We start from the raw sequence: 13,748 nt of genomic DNA on the forward strand, positions 1-13,748 counted from the left end.
CATTTAATAAGCACCCACTGTATACTAGGCATCTACCAGGCGCTGGGGCTGCAGAGAGAAATAAAATGCGCGTGCACCACATACAATGATGGGCCCTAAAGAGAAGGAGTTTAGGGGGCATCTGGGAGATTTGGGAAGACTCCGTGGAAGGTGGAGGTATTTAATTTGAGCCTTAAAAAAAGGTGGGATTTCCATGAGCCTGCAGTCTGTGCACAGAGGAGAGCCAGTCAGGTCTCCTCTCATCAGAATCTTATTTTTTTTCCTTGTAAAACTTTATTTCGAAAATTAAATTTAATGGTTGGAATCTTTCCGTGCCTTAAATGCTGTATCTGCCCTTCCCGCTACCTTAATCTTCTGTGAATCCTTGAGACCCTCCTGACTTCTGGGCTCCTGTCAGACTGGATAAGAGGGCCATGTCAGCTTCAAAGTGTCATCACTCCAGGAAGGACCTGTATATTAGTTAGTAAGAGCTTAAAACAAAAAGCTTTAGAGCTCTCATAACTCAAAGAGGAAAAGCCATATGAATATATCAAATTGTGTCAATATTATTTATCAAATGTGGAAAACTGTTGTTACAATTCAGTAGTATTTCAGATAAAAACGAAGGAGAGACATCTTAACCAAAGTAACAGAGATACATAGAAAACAACAGTAACAAGCTAAAGTTATGCCCATCAAAGCAGGATGAGGACAGGGAACGACACTATCCCTACTCTTACCCCCACATAGTCTAGGCCAGTCTAGCTCACTCAATAAGATGAGAAAATGGGACAAGTGCTATAAATACTAGAAAGCAATGGAATCATTATTTGTAGATTATATGATATGGATAGAAAATCCAACCAATAAAATGATTGGACACAGTTTAAAAATAAAAATTGGTAGATTGGTGTTTTTATGGAAATTTTATATATGATAAGGCTGGCATTCATATCAGAGGGAAAACACATTATTCAATAACTGTTGTTGGGACAAGTGGCTATCCATTTGGAAGGACAGAAAGTCAGATCCTTACTTATATAAAAATAAACTCCAGAAAGATCAAAGAGCTTAAAATTAAAAATAAAACTAAAGAAAAAATAGAAGAATATTTTAATAATCTTATGTTGAAGGTCTCTAACAAAACTCAGAAGTTTTCTTTTTCTTTTTAAATGAAGAGGCTTAACTACTTAAATTTTTAAAATTTCTGTAGACTAAGGCTTCTAATATTCCAATTCTGGTTCTACCACTTAGTAACTAAGAGAGTCTATGGTAGTTATTTATGCTTCTATGCCTCACCTTTCTCATTTATAAAAAGAAATAACAATTGTACATACCTCATAATATATAAATTAATTGAGATGGTCTATGTAACTCACAAAGAACAGTGTCTGGCATATTGTAAATGCTCAATAAAGGTTAGCTATTAGTGTTATTACCACTACCACTTCTGAGAAAAATGATACGGACAAGTTAAAAGATAAGTCACAGACTAGTAGATAACATTTGTCACACAATAGAGAGACAAAAAGTAAGTCTATAATATATCAGGAGCTTCTATAAGTGAATAAAACATCCAACAACCTAATAGAAATATGAAAAAGTAATGTAAAAAGGTAGTTAATAGAAGAAATTCAAATGGTCAATAAACATGAAAAAAAGTTCAACTTCATTAGTTGTGAAAGAACGAAATTATGCCTGACCAGGTGGCGGTGCAGTGGATAGAGAATTAGACTGGGACACAAAGGACCCAGGTTCAAAACTCCGAGGTTGCTGGTTTGAGCACGGGCTCACCAGCATGAGCATGGGGTTGCTGGTTTGAGCATGGGATCATAGACATGACCCCATGGTCGCTGGCTTGAGCCCAAAGGTTGCTGGCTTGAGCAAGGGGTCACTCACTCTGCTGTAGCTCCCCTTGCGCCCCCCCACCCCGTCAAGGCACATATGAGAAAGCAATCAATGAACAACTAAGGAGCCGCAACAAAGAATTTATGCTTCTCATCTTTCTCCCCTCCTGTCTGTCTGTCCCTCTCTCTGACTCTCTCTGTCTCTGTCAAAAAAATAAAAACAAAAACAAGAAAAACAAGATTAAAACATTTAGATACCATCATTAATATTATTTTTTGCTTCTGATATTGGTAATATTTGGTGTTAGTGAAGATGTTGGTTTGACTATAAATTACCGATATTTCATTTTTAGAGAGAATTTGGCAGTGTCAATTAAAATTTAAAAAATAGCCCTGGCAGTTTGGCTCAGTGGATAGAGCATTGACCCAGACATCCCGGATTCGACCCCTGGTCAGGGCACACAAGAGAAGAGACCATCTGCTTCTCTTCCTCCTTCTTCTTCCCCTTCTTTCTTCTCTTTCTCTTCCTATCCTGCAGCCAGTGGCTTGATTGATTCAAGCGTTGGCTGTGGGCACTGAGGATAACTCAGTTGGTCTGAGTGTCAGCCCTAGACAGGGGTTGCCAGGTGGATCCCAGTCAGGGTGCATACAGGAGTCTGTCTCACTATCTCCCCTCCTCTTACATTTAAAAAAAAAAAGTAAAAAACATACTCTCTGCCCTGGCCGGTTGGCTCAGCGGTAGAGCGTCGGCCTAGCGTGCGGAGGACCCGGTTCGATTCCCGGCCAGGGCACACAGGAGAAGCGCCCATTTGCTTCTCCACCCCTCCGCCGCGCTTTCCTCTCTGTCTCTCTCTTCCCCTCCCGCAGCTGAGGCTCCATTGGAGCAAAGATGGCCCGGGCGCTGGGGATGGCTCTGTGGCCTCTGCCTCAGGCGCTAGAGTGGCTCTGGTCGCAACATGGCAACGCCCAGGATGGGCAGAGCATCGCCCCTGGTGGGCGTGCCGGGTGGATCCCGGTCGGGCGCATGCGGGAGTCTGTCTGACTGTCTCTCCCTGTTTCCAGCTTCAGAAAAAAAAAAAAAAAAAAAAAAAAAAGTCTGATAGATAGGAACCAGAATATTTACAGTTGTTTCTACCAAAGCATGGGATTCATGTCTTCTTTCTTTTGCTTATTCATTCGTTCAGGAAATGTCTTTTCAGTGCATACAACAGTCTGAGCGCTGTTTTAGTCATGGTGGATACAATAGGAAAGTGGAGAAAATTCCTGCCCTCATGCAGCTTTAAAAAAAAATTTTTTTTTATTTATTCATTTTAGAGAGGAGAGGGAGAGACAGGAGAGATGGGGGGGGGGAGCAGAGGAGCTGAAAGCATCAACTCCCATATGTGCCTTGACCAGGCAAGCCCAGGGTTTCGAACCGGTGACCTCAGCACTTCCAGGTTGACGCTTTATCCCACTGCGCCACCACAGGTCAGGCTTTTCTTTCTTTCTTTCTTTTTTTTTTTTTTTTTTTTTTACAGAGACAGCAAGAGTCAGAGAGAGGGATAGATAGGGACAGACAGACAGGAACAGAGAGAGATGAGAAGCATCAATCATCAGTTTTTTGTTGCAACACCTTAGTTGTTCATTGATTGTTTTCTCATATGTGCCTTGACCGTGGGCCTTCAGCAGACCGAGTAACCACTTGCTTAAGCCAGCGACCTTGGATCCAAGCTGGTGAGCTTTGCTCAAATCATATGAGTGTGCACTCAAGCTGGCGACCTTGGGGTCTTGAATCTGGGTCCTCTGCTTCCCAGTCCGATGCTTTATCCACTGCGCCACCGCCTGGTCAGGCTGCAGCTTTTTAATACAGGGAGTCAGACAATAAAGAAGATACAATATTTCAGATGGTGACTATGTTCTATGGAGAAAAATAAAGCAGAGAAGGGAGATGGAAAGAGAATTTGCAATTTTAAATAAGGCAGGTTGAAGTGTAGAAGGAATACTTCACATCTTTATTTATTTTGGGGGGAGAGAGAGAGAGAGAGGGAGGGGGACAGACAGGGACAGACAGACAGGAAGAAAGAAAGATGAGAAGCATAATTCTTCGTTGTGGCACTTTAGTTGTTCATTGATTGCTTTCTCATATGTGCCTTTACAGGGGTGGGGTTGGGGCTCCAGCTGAGCCAGTGACCCCTTGCTCAAGCCAGTGACCTTGGGCTTCAAACTAGCAACTTTTGGGCTCAAGCCAGCTACCATGGGGTCATGTCTACTATTTTATACTCAAGCCAGTGACCCTGCGCTCAAGCTGGTGAGCCCATGCTCAAGCCAGCGACCTTGGGGTTTGGAATCCTGGTTCCTCTGTGTCCCAATACAACACTATATCCACTGCATCACCCCCTGGACAGGCGGTGTGTCATTTTTGTTATTTTTCCCCAAAAACTTGCTTTGAGTAGCATGAATGTTCATGTACGTCCTCATGCCTCCTGACTATTCAGAGTACAATTTATTTATTTATTTATTTTTATTTATTTATTTTTAATTTTTTTTTTTTTTTTGTATTTTTCTGAAGCTGGAAATGGGGAGAGACAGTCAGACAGACTCCCGCATGCGCCCGACCGGGATCCACCTGGCACGCCCACCAGGGGCAACGCTCTGCCCACCAGGGGGCGATGCTCTGCCCCTCTGGGGTGTCGCTCTGCCGTGACCAGAGCCACTCTAGCGCCTGGGGCAGAGGCCAAGGAGCCATCCCCAGCGCCCGGGCCATCTTTGCTCCAATGGAGCCTTGGCTGCGGGAGGGGAAGAGAGAGACAGAGAGAAAGGAGGGGGGGGTGGAGAAGCAAATGGGCACTTCTCCTATGTGCCCTGGCCGGGAATCGAACCCAGGTCCCCCGCACGCCAGGCCGACGCTCTACCGCTGAGCCAACAATCGATTTATTTTAAAAACGTGTAAGGCAAAAAAAAAAAAAAAAAGTGTAAGGCAACATTTAAAAAAAGGCAAATGGACCCTGGCCAGTTGGCTCAGTGGTAGAGCGTCGGCCTGGCGTGCAGGAGTCCCGGGTTCGACTCCTGGCCAGGGCACACAGGAGAAGCACCTATCTGCTTCTCCACCCCTCCCCCTCTCTTTCCTCTCTGTCTCTCTCTTCCCCTCCCACAGCCAAGGTTTCATTGGAGCAAAGTTGGCCCGGGCACTGAGGATGGCTCTATGGCCTCTGCCTCAGGTGCTAGAATGGCTCTGGTTGCAAAAGAGCAACACCCCAGATGGGCAGAGCATCACCCCCTGGTGGGCATGCCAGGTGGATCCCAGTCAGGCGCATGCGGGAGTCTGTCTGACTGCCTCCCTGTTTCCAACTGCAGAAAAATGCAAAAAAAAAAAGAAAAAAAAAAAGAGGGTCCTGTCTCCCACTCAAGGCCCAGGCCCCTCCTTTAAAAAAAAAAAAAAAAAAGGCAAATGTATGTTCTTGTTTCCATAAATTGGTTATCAAACAAACATGATTTTAAGTTAATAAAACTGTAACTGGAACTAATTTTATTTTTTGAAAGAAACCCTCACTTATCAAAGGGTTAATTATGTTTGCCTAAGGGTCTTTGAAAATTGGTTTGCATTTTTGAGTACAAACCTATAGGGAAAACTGATAAAACGTAAATTGCTTATCTGTGTGGAGAAATCTTATTAACCCTGGTGAACCTTATTTTACTAGCCCTCCCCATGAGAGAGCAAGGGACCCATTGGTAAGGGACGAAAGTTAAGAACTTTGACAGCTATTAAAGCCAATCAAATTGATTGCAAGTTCTTGGACACAGGGATCAAGTCTACAAATGGTTTTTTGAATTCTTATTGTGTGCGAAGTCTATGATGATTAAACTGGAGAAACTTTCAGGTCCCTTCCCAGTGTGGTGGACTTTTTTTTTTCTTCTTTTTTTGTGACAGAGACAGAGAGAGACAAAGAGAGGGAGAGACAGCAAGGGAGAGAGATGAGAAGCGTCAGTCCTATGTTGCAGCACCTTAGTTGTTTATTGATTGCTTTCTCATATGTGCATTGACCAGGGTTGCTATAGCAGAGCGAGTGACCCTTTGCTCAAGCCAGTGACCTTGAGCTCAAGCTGGTGAGCCTTGCTCAAACCAGATGCGCCCGCGCTCAAGCTGGTGACCTCGGGGTTTCAAACCTGGGTCCTCTGCGTCCCAGTCCGACACTCTATCCACTGCGCCACCACCTGGTCAGGTTCTCTGAGAGACTTTTAAGGAGCATGGGGAGGAAGGAGGAGCAATGATTTGTCATCTGCAGGCAGAACAAAGGAAGTATAGGCAGAACTGCCTCAGAAAGATTTAAAGTTAAACATGAGACTACTATGTACTGGATATCTGGTTCTGGATCTACAGGAACAACAATCTGATTTCCTTATTCTGGAACCAGCGCTTAGTCGCACTGGGACTAGTTTCAGGAATTAGTGGGAGCCAGATACATCTTCACAACAGAGGGTAACCAGGAGCTTATCCAGGTGTTCCACTCCTTTTAAACTGGTAACATCTCTTAGCTTTCCTGTTGCCCAGTTTTCCGAATGATAATGGCCAGAGCTGTCTTTGCTACTCAACTTCTCTAGGAGGTTGAGAATGTATGAGAAAAGAGGATTTGTCCTCTGTTTAAGCAAAACGAAAGCTCTTCGAATTATATTAGTAGCAATCCGTTCGCCAGACAGGGTGTGTGGAGGGGCTACATATCGTGTCACTCTTTCCTCTTAAACGGTCTCTTCGAAATAGGACAGATATTAATTATTCCCACTTTGCAGATGTGCAAACTGTGCCGGTGCTCTGGCGAAAAAACTGTAGAAACCAGTTTCTTTTCTTTTCTTTTTTTTGAAAGCAGTTTCTTAACTCCTGGTCAGGTGTTCATCAATATCATCAGAGCACAAAGGAACCCTTTTTGGGGGGTTGGGGTGGAGGGCGTTTCCAAGACCATATATTCACATTTCTTTTGTTTATTAAAGGCTCATGTGTTGATTACTGATGATCAGTGTTCATGTGATATTAATAACACTACTAAAAATGATAAACAATAAATTGCCTTAGTTACTTCACGTAACTAGAAATACTGTACTGTGAATACGCCTTTCCTACCCGGGAAGAAATGCCCCCAGGAGCTCTCTTTTAACCCCTTACAAGGCCACATCAACTATGCTGGACCACATCTCCCATTGTGCAACGGAAAACGTGCAGCCTTCTGTGATCCGACGGGATGTCTAACCAATCCAATGCCAGAGCTTTCATACTATGACCTATCAACTCCGGGAAGAGGCGGGACTCCCAGTTGCTAGGTTGGTACCCTATCCGGAAGTGGTTGTTGGCCTATGCAGGGCAACTGCGCGGCGTCCCTGGAAGCGGGAAAGCCGGGAGCCAGGGTGGTGCCTAAGAAGCTCCGCAGAGTCCAGAGCCTTCGCTCAGAGCCTCCTGGGCCGAGGACAGGTGAGGATGTCCTCGGGGGAGGCTTGGGTGGCGGGGAAAGGAGGGAAGAGGGAGAGTGGAGGCACTCCAGTGTGCCAACGGGCGGGGACGTGCATGAGCGTGGGCGGTTACTGCAGTACGGCGTGAACAAGCAACGGCCCGACTGGGTGCATCCATCTAAAACTTCTCTGAGTGGCCAAGGGTCCCTGGGCCTGGTGCTGGCGGGACAGGGGCGCAGGGCAACCGTTGGGCACTGGTTGGCGAGTCCGGTGTTTGCATGGGGAGCCGGCCTTCAGCGTGATCAGTACCTCTCTGTGGGGGCGCTCCCCCAGGCCCGAATCAAAGGTTAGCCAGACTCTTTCCCGGCTTTTGGACAGCTGGGGCAATTTTTTTTTTTAACTTTCCTTTCATTGATTAAAACAACAACAAAAAACCTACCTTCTCCCCCTGGACCTACTGTCCTCACTTTGGATTCCAAGAGTCCTCTCTGCTGTTTTTCTCCTAACCCAGCCTTCCTCAGTGACGTTTACAGTCCAGTTACCATTGTGGGTGACTCCCCAAACTGTGGCTGCAGCCAGACCTCTTTCCTGAGTTCAGACCTGCTTACTCATCATCCCCAACCTTCCCGGTCCTAGGTCTTCTCGTGGTTCCTTGCTCAGGGAAGGACTTTGCCATGCAGTCAGCCAAGTCTGCACCCTGAATTCATCTAATAATATAATGAGGCAGACGTTTGTTGGGCGTTTTCCATATTCTAGTATGCTAGGTGGGGCTATTGGACCAGGTGTAGAAATGAGAGGATAACAGTGCACAGGATACTGGTGTTAAGATTTGCCACTTCTCTCTCCCTTTCTTGCTATGGATATCAAATCCTGTTACTGTGATCCTTCATATCCCTAGAATCTGGCCTTGCCTTTCCATTCTAACAGTCACTAATTTAGTTCATAATTTCTTGCCTTTCAGTATACCTTAAGTCAGTGATGGGCAATCTTTTGAGCTTGATGTGTCAAAATTCGCCAAAAACCGAGCATAACTCGGGTGGTGTGTCACTTTGAGAAAAACGGCCTAACTGGAAGTCCCAGAACTAGACGCTCTGTGCTGGAGTTCTGTTTTGGCCTGCAGACCTCCGGCACAGAGTGTCTACACTACAGCAAATGTTTTATCCTCGGCTACTGCACCTGGCCGTGCAGGAGCCAAGGATGAAACGTCCTTCTCGGCATGCGGCCCCATATTTCTCTGGTATGTGGCTGCATGCGGTCACGTGTCATCGAAAATGGCTACGTGTGTCAGTGCTGACACGCATGTCATAGGTTCGCCATCACGGCCTTAAGTGGTCCCTCTGCCTCTGTTCTTGCCCTCCTCTAATTAGTTTTACACAGCTGTCATAATTATGTGAAATCCTGTGATGGCTCCTCACCCTGTGCAGATATAACCCTTTATAATGTACTTACCTCTTGCCTTCCATTGTAGATCTCTCCTTTGCCACCCCTCCCATTGTATCTTACACTCTGGTTGTGTCAGAGTGGCTAGGGATCCTAGATGTGTGTGCATGTTTTGCTGTGCTGTTTACTAGTTGTTAAACCTTGGACAAAAAATCTTTTAAACCTTGCTGAGACTCAGTTTCCTTATATGAAGAACAGGGATGTAATGCTGGTGGCCAAGGCTAGGCAGGTTCACACTGGATTCAGGCAGATGGTAGAGAAACTGCGCAGCCAGAAAGCGTTGGGCCATACCCGTTTATAGAAGGCTCGCAAAGACAGGGGAGTAAATAAACAACAAAAAGGAAAGAGCTAATAAACAAAGGAAAATCTGCTATTCACAGTACAGACAAGGGAGCAAGGAAAACTGCATCTCATGGTGGTGGGAGAGCGAGCTCAGAAGCACCCATAGCCTTACATAGGCTGTGCACACGTGCCTCTGCCACATGCCCATGCACTAATCAAGCAAAGTGCTTGCAGCTGGTACACCTTCCAGTAAGCCTAATATAGCTGCCCCACAGGGGATAATAATCTCTACCTTGCTGAGAGGATAAGGTGAGATGAAGTATGTAAATAAAGTATTAGTACAGTTCTTGGAACATAGGAAGTGTTCAGTGAATATAAGCTTTTGTTGTCATAATGAAGTCCCTGTGCCCATCGTATTCTCTCCTGCCTCTTTGCCTGCTGCTATTCTGCCTTAAATCCCCTTACTCCCTTTTCCTGCCAGGATAAGAATAAGGCTCCTGTTTGTTGTTCAAGAACCACTTCAAAAAAAAAAAAAAAAAAAAAAAAAAGAACCACTTCAATGGTCCTGCACTCTGTGATGCTTTCCCTGATCTCCCAAAGTCAGGTTAGTTCCCTTACTTTTGTGTCCCATTGGAGTTTGTTCCTTCCCTTAATGTGCTAAACCTAGTATACAATTATGTGTTTATGTGTTTGGCTTTCCAAAAGGCTGAGCTGTAGTTCAAGCCCATGTGTAATCAGGTTTGTAGCCCTAACAGTGAGCACAGTGCCTAACCCATGGTAGGTGTTTGTGGGGCAGTTGTGTTAGGCTTGCTGGCGGGGTTACCAGCTGCAAGCACTTTGCTTGATTAGTGTGTGAGCATGTGGCAGAGGTACATGTGCATAGCCTATATAGGGCTATGGGTGCTGGAGAGAGATGAAAGATGGGGGATTGCAGATGTGCGGGTTGCCCGCCCGCCAGCCCACCAGCCACTGTGATGGGCCATTTTGCTGTTTGTTTGACTGAGAGGTGGTTTCCCCTGCTTGTGTGCTTGTCCGCTGTTGTGAGACTTTATTAAATGAAATGGCCAATGCTTTTCCAGTTCTGCAGTTTTTCTATCATCTGTCCGGATCCAATGTGGACCTGCCTGGCCTTGGCCACAGGCAGTATGTGTTCAATAATTGGTTATTGAGTGTCTGAAAGACCTTAGCTTATATTCCTTTTTACTGATTTGTCCTCTGTAACAATGTAAAGTAAGCCCTTTAAGAATGTGAATAGTAGTAATAACAACACCAACTGACATTTATTTAGCTCTTACTGTGTTTTAAGTATATTAACATGTATCACTCTCACATATATTTTACATCTGACTTTGAGGTAAATATTGTTATCCCCATTTTACAGATGAGGAAACTGAGGCAACTTGCTCAGCTGTTAAGTGGTAGAGCTGGGATTAAATTCAAGGAGTTCTAAAACCTGTGCTTATTGCCACTACATAATCAACTCTGATGTCTTCTGCCTTCTCCCCAAAGCCTTCTGTGGTAATTTTTTTTCCTGTGATGAGCTTTCTTCATAATTGTTCAAGCAGGGAGGAAGGAGTAAATATGCAGGGAACCCTATTTGTGCATATGCGTGAATATGCTTTGTTAATGTTCAGATGTACAAAACTTTTTGTGCTGACAAATCAGACAGCATTCTAGGAAGGTAACCACAATGTCGAGGGGTTGGGGAACAAGGGCATGTATTGAATGGAAGGGACTGCTTAGTTTGGAGAAGCCTGGGGTGCTCTCTTTAGGTCCAGAGGGCAGAACAGGCAAATGGGGGGAAGTTTCTTAGAAACCAATTAAAACTTATTTTAGATTTTTATTTATTCATTTTAGAGAGGAGAGAGAGAAGAGGGGAGGAGCAGGAAGCATCAACTCCCATATGTGCCTTGGTCAGGCAAGCCCAAGGTTTTGAACTACCAACCTCAGCATTCCAGGTCGACGCTTTATCCACTGCACCACCACAGGTCAGGCTAGAAACTGATTTTTGGCTTAATAATTACCTATCTATGGAATTGGCAATAATATCAATAAAACTGCTAGGTTTGTTTAACATATATATTGTGTATCAGGGACTAGGCTAAGTACTTTTATAAATGTCTCATTTAATCCTCAAATAACCTTCTGATGTTGATTATCATGACATGATACACTTGAGGTTATTGAGGCTTTGGGAGGTGAAGGACCTTGCCTAATTTGCCTAAAATCATGCAGCTGGTGAGAGAGCTGGGATTTGAATTCAGGTGTTCCTGGCCTCAGAGCTGGTACTTCTCTACTATTATACTTGTCACCTAAGTGTGGAGAGGAAATATTTGGCGGTGGAGGAGTAGTTAGACCAAAGCTCTTACATTTTTGTGTGTGTGTTTTTGTTTTTTTTTTTACTTTTGAGTTTCCTTGGTTTTATGTTAAATGGTTTATAGCAGAGACAGAGCTCATGCAGTTTATATACCTTATTTTGGACTTCGTCAGAAAATGCAGAAGAAGGAGGAGGCATGGCCTTCATAAGTTTGTGGTTTAACAGGAGGGGTGGAACATATTCCCATGAAAAAGGTAATGTTAGGAGTAATACATCCATTAACACATGAAAACTGTGTCCTTACTGTTAAGGAGGTTATAAATTGATGGAAGGGACTGAGGTTATCCAGGGAGGGCTTCCTGGCGGAGGTGGATGAGCCACTTTTTTCCTTCTAGATTCTGGGATTGATAGGAGATGGATGAATGCAGTTGGATGACCCCTCCCCTACAATTGTTATGGCTCACAGAGGGTCTCAGTCCTGGTGGCAAGTAGAGCTCATCAAATTTCATGTGATCTGTTGGTAAGTGCTACATGGAGTATATAGTATTGATGGTTCTGAAGGATTGTTTAGGGTACTGTGATTGACTAGGGATGCCCCTCACAATGTCAGACTTGGAAGGAAATATTTATATTAAGATATGTGCTATGTATTTGCAATCGCATATCTCAGGGATGCTTTCTTAGACATCTCATCTTCCTGAGGTAATGCTGGTAACCAAGGCCAGGCAGGTTCACATTGGATTCGGGCACACAGTAAAGAAACTGTGGAACCAGAAAGGGTTAGGCCATTCCATTTAATAGAGTCTCACAGTGGCAGACAAGCACACAGGCAGGGGAAACCGCCTCTCAGGCAAACAAACAGCGAAATAGCCCCTCGCAGTGGTGGGTGGGTGGGCGGGCAGGCAGGCAGGCAGGCAGGCAGGCAGGCAGGCAGGCAGGTAGGCAGGCAGGCAGGCTGGCTGTACATCTGCAATCCCCTATCTTCATCTCTCTCGAGAGCAAGCACTCATTGTCTTATATAGGCTGTGCACACGTGCCTCTGCCACACACTCACTCACCAATCAGGCAGAGGGCTTGCAGCTGGTAACCCTGCGAGCAAGCCTAACACAGGTGCCCCACAGATGACAAGCATTAATTTTTCGTTGTGGCACCTTCATTGTTCATTGATTGCCTTCTCATATGTGCCTTGATGGAAGGGGGCAGCTACAGCAGAGCAAGTGACCCCTTGCTCAAGTCAGCAACTATGGGGTCATGTCTTTGAGTCTATGATCCCACGCTCAAGCCGGCGACCCTGTGTTTAAGCTGGTGAGCCTGTACTCAAGCTGGATGAGCTGGTGCTCAAGCTGGTGACCTTGGGGTTTTGAACCTGGGTCCTCTGTGTCATAGGCCAATGCTCTATCCACTGTGCCCCCACCTCTTCAGGCATCATGGCTTCCTACGTAGTCTCTTTGCAGTGACTCTTGATTTTCTTCATTCCAGTTTGGCCTCCATTCTAGTCTGTGTTCCCAACGGCTGCCAAAGAGCTTTTTAAAACATCTACCAAAAAAATTCTTTCTTGGCTTTCTCATTATGAAGGCCAACTTCTCAGCATGGCCAGGCTATCACCCATCTCCACGGCATCATCACCAACCATGCTGCTGCTTGCTTGATGTTATTTTCTGTTGAAGGGCCTTTGCATGTGCTGCTGCTGCTGTTAGAACACCTTCTCCCCCTCTCTGTCCTTTAGTGCTCAGCAGAGACTTTATTAAGTCAGGCTCATTTCCTCCAGAGGTGTACCTCCTAGTTATACATTTCTCTGTGATTTTTTAATTTTTTTTTTTACAGAGACAGAGTCAGAGAGAGGGATAGATAGGGACAGATAGACAGGAACAGAGATAGATGAGAAGCATCAATCATCAGTTTTTTGTTGCGACACCTTAGTTGTTCATTGATTGCTTTCTCATATGTGCCTTGACTGCAGGCCTTCAGCAGACGGAGTAACCCCTTGCTCAAGCCAGTGACCTTGGGTCCAAGCTGGTGAGCTTTTACTCAAACCAGATGAGCCCACACTCAAGCTGGCAACCTCGGGGTCTCGAACCTGGGTCCTCTGCATCCCAGTCCGACGCTCTATCCACTGCGCCACCGCCTGGTCAGGCTCTCTGTGATGTTTTGATTGGTTTGTTGCCCTCCTTCACGAGACTGTAGCTCCAGGGGAGCAGCTGCTGAAAGTGTTGTCACCATTGCCTCGCCTGTGCCCAGCAGTAAACCAGCTTAGCTCGATAAACAGTTCTTGGATGAGGAAATGCTTTCTGGTATCCATCACATAAATGTGGTCTCTTCTTACCCCACTGTCCTCCTTCCTACAATTCCTGCTCTTGTGGCCTTGTCCCTGCTCTCATTTTTTCTGGAGCCAAGCAAGGCAATTTATTTAATTTAATTTGCCTAAGTTTATGAATTTATTTAATTAAATAAAAATTTAAAATTTTTTT

The 13,748-nt window shown here is 45.1% G+C and overlaps 1 protein-coding gene across 10 annotated transcripts in view; it reads left to right on the forward strand.

The window, feature by feature from the left end:
• The first annotated feature begins 7,139 nt into the window (after positions 1-7,139).
• Positions 7,140-13,748, forward strand: part of CEP164 (centrosomal protein 164) — an 86,133-nt gene continuing 79,524 nt past the window's right edge. For 6 of the 10 annotated variants that reach the window (XM_066245626.1, XM_066245618.1, XM_066245634.1 and 3 more), the window contains exons 1-3: positions 7,140-7,263; positions 10,821-10,951; positions 11,676-11,800. The gene's annotated coding sequence lies outside the window, so the exon portion shown is untranslated. Of the gene's footprint in view, positions 7,264-10,344; positions 10,482-10,820; positions 10,952-11,675; positions 11,801-13,748 lie in introns of all 10 variants that reach the window. The other 4 variants (XM_066245574.1, XM_066245589.1, XM_066245610.1 and 1 more) reach the window with 4 other exon arrangements.

The sequence above is a fragment of the Saccopteryx bilineata genome, chromosome 1 (genome assembly GCF_036850765.1).
Source record: "Saccopteryx bilineata isolate mSacBil1 chromosome 1, mSacBil1_pri_phased_curated, whole genome shotgun sequence".
NCBI classification, from domain to species: domain Eukaryota; kingdom Metazoa; phylum Chordata; class Mammalia; order Chiroptera; family Emballonuridae; genus Saccopteryx; species Saccopteryx bilineata.